Here is a 3,443-nt window from a genome sequence, read left to right on the forward strand (position 1 = left end):
AAAAAATACCCATTCTCTTTTAAGAAGTCCATGTGATTTAAAGTGTTCATGAATTTGAAAAATATTCATGATTTCAAATATGTTTACGAGTTTAAAAAATATTCATGATTCTATGGAATTGAGAATGATAGTGTATCTCGGTGATGCAGCAAAATGTGATCATGGTCACTCGATATTATGATTTTGTTTCTCCCATTGCAACGCACGGACCATTTTTGCTATATTTATATAAAATGGTATTTTTTGAAGCTTTCAAATATATATATTAATTTAAAAAAAATACCGGGCTCACTGGAGCCCGGTCTGTGCAATGCCATATTCCGAGTTCGGCTAGAACTAGGAGCCCCAGCCTCCTAAGACGGTTCGTGGTATGTCCATATATTGATTGACGCGCATATGCATCTCGCATCAGGTTTTTCGGCTGCACCAGGCTTTTCGTCTGCTCCCTTGCTCGGCAGTCCGCATGGCCATAAGCATCGACGTCTCTGCGCTGCTCGACGGGACCGACTCCGACGAGAACAAGCCGCCAAGCCAGCCGGCATGTCAGGAAGCTTGGCGTTCCCTAGTCGGGCGGTAGCCAACATGATGCGGCGATGGAATTACCGGGAAGGCTCGAGCCTTGACGCGCAGGGGCAAGGGATCGTCCTACCTATACAGGTCGTCGTGCGGGTGCGGCGGCGTCCAAAGGACGGCCTCGGCTACCGTGAGAAACCAAACGACAATGGTCTCCACGTCCCGCCGGAGCCACCCGTGGATGAGGAGTGCCGTGAGTGGGAGGATATTGCACGGGCCATGCGGCTCTAAACCGAGTGCTGCGAGACGATCCTCGCGCTCCTGCATGACATGAGGCTCCAAGGGGACGACTGCGTGGAGAGTGGAGACGACGGATGTGCTCAAGGCCGTCCAAGAAGGGGCTCCGTGGGAATCGCGTGCCAGGGACGTTCAAAGCCAGGATGCCTCCTTCCACCGCGCGCTACATAATCGAGCAGGTGATCACGCCGAGGATGATCGCCGGCGTGCGAGAGTGGAAGCCGTCATGGGATCCGGAGTGTGATGACTGGCTACGCCCGTGGATTCCTCTCATCGGCCACTTGCCAGAGAGCCTCTACGGTGCCGTGGAGCGCAAGATCAGCAACGGCGACTACCAAGTACGGCTTCACGTGACATCCTGCCATATCTAAGACGGTTAGTACGGGAGATGAGGATCATGCCACCCAAGCAGACCGACCCTTCGTTCCAGACCGTGATGTTGTGGGCACCTCTCGTGCACGCTCAAGACGTGTTGTCCATCCTTGAAGCCGAACACTTCTTTGACAAATGGGAAGGCGCGCTGCGACACTAGCTGCAAGCCACGAAGCCCTCATTGGGGGAGGCCACCGCATGGTGCACCGGCTGGAAGAAGCTCTTCATGCCGAAGCTGCTCGCCGACGAAAGTGTGCTCGCGCATCTTGATGCTGGCCTTGATATGGTCCATCCTGTAATGCAAGACCTCGACGGTCTTTTTGGCAAGTTGTAGTCTGCAGCTACTACGATTTGTCTTGTATGTAAATTTGAATTGTAGAGATGTAGTTACTCGTTATCTTCTAAAAATAATATGTATCATGGAACATCAGAGACAGTCGAGATTAAGAAATGTTCCTTTCTTGAAGCCGCAAGGAATGTACATTTTCACTCGAGTCCTAGGCAATTAATTGGAATAACTTGTTTGTTTAATTTACAAGAGATATAATTACAAACATATGTATATCGTGGTGTATTGTAGTGTGTTGGAGTTATAAAGACAGAAACATGTTATCATCTTGCCGAAAATAAGATATATCGGTAATGCTTGGAAAAATGTAACGAGAAAAGGTATCATCCACACAACAGCTTCCATAATGTTGAAAACACTTGAACAAACTTTTTTTCTGAGTATGCACTCGTTTACTAACAGACACTAAAAAGAAACAAATGATCGAAAGTTCATGCTGGAGTGAGCATCAGCTGATACAATATTGGTGAAACAGCTGAGCTGCATTTGCAGCACATCAATCAGATCATGGAAATATGCCATCATAAAGATATATGCAACTCATGTGGCAAGCACATCAATAAGAGGTGCACCTCGTCTGAGACAAATATCGGTACGCCTGCAAGTTTTAGCTAGTTTCTTTCAAGTGTTGGACCCTTCATATCTTTCAAAATTAGTTCCTCCAGAATTTTACGCAATAAATCACCTTTGTCAAAGCTAGTTGTAGCACTCAACTGTTCAAAGGGATTTATATAATCATTGCTCACAACATTATCATCTAAGGGATCTTCATATAGGACATGGATTTCATCACTAATAGGTTCCCTAACAGTGTTTTCTTGTCAATCTTCATTAAACCCTTCATTGATCTCTTTAGCAATCCATTCAAATTTATCACAAGTGTGGAGGAACAAAGATTGTGTTAATTCTTCGGGAAGCACAATCCTCTCCATATTCATATTAAATCCATGATAGTCATTAGACTCCATCCTACACATATCATCTTTATTATGAAGGATTGCTTATATGGGAGGACATTCAAGTTTTATGTCATAGAAAGTAAAAAAAATATTTTGCTTCACGCAGAATATCATCAAATTCATGCATAAGGATGTTGATAGCAAATTCCTTAATCACAGGATTATGCAAGCTAGGGAGTCCCAAGAATATCTTTTGAAGCATAGGATGAAGATGCACAAATTTTCTTTCCATTTTTCATATAAGCATGGTGATAGCATCCACATAACAATTTATTTCATCAAGTATAGATCCTTTAACAAGAGGAGATGCCAATGCATACTCAAAAGATTCTTGGATGACATGATTTCCAATTATGTTCCCACTACCCACATGATAAATTTTAGAATTCAAAGTTGTGTGAGTGTTAGTGGAAGGGATTCGATCCATAGGAGGATCACGAGCGGAATCAATAAATTTTATTCTCGCTTCATCCAAGTCGCTAGTGCTATCTCTACTAGCACTTTCAACAATAACCTTCTCAAATTCAGTCATGATAGCAACTTTCAAGAAAACTAGAGAGCGAAGTTGCAATCTAGTGACAAGCAAAACAAGAAAAGATAAAAAAATATTTTTTATATGAGACGAACTAAATATACCAACAAATAAAAATAGGAATAAGTGAATGAAATTTTGTGTGGAGTTACTTGATAGTTGGTGATGATATTCCCTGACAACGGGGCCAGAAATCCTTCCTGATACTTGTGATTTGCGCTGGGTTTTCTGTGAAGAGAAATAGGTTATCGCAGTACAATGTGGGTAAGTATTTTCCTCAGTTATGAAACAAACGTTTATCGAACCAATAGGAATATCAACCACAACCGTCTTCAGCGGCTTCACACAAAAGAACAAACAACGTGCATCCAACGCGTGCAAGAGGGTTGTCAATCCCCTTGGTTTCGTTGTTTGCAAGCAA

The 3,443-nt window shown here is 43.4% G+C and overlaps 1 pseudogene; it reads left to right on the top strand.

The window, feature by feature from the left end:
* Positions 1 to 463: 463 nt before the first annotated feature.
* On the top strand, positions 464 to 1,342 carry LOC123396342 (annotated as a pseudogene).
* The last annotated feature ends 2,101 nt before the right edge of the window (positions 1,343 to 3,443 follow it).

The sequence above is a fragment of the Hordeum vulgare genome, chromosome 5H (genome assembly GCF_904849725.1).
Source record: "Hordeum vulgare subsp. vulgare chromosome 5H, MorexV3_pseudomolecules_assembly, whole genome shotgun sequence".
NCBI classification, from domain to species: Eukaryota; Viridiplantae; Streptophyta; class Magnoliopsida; order Poales; family Poaceae; genus Hordeum; species Hordeum vulgare.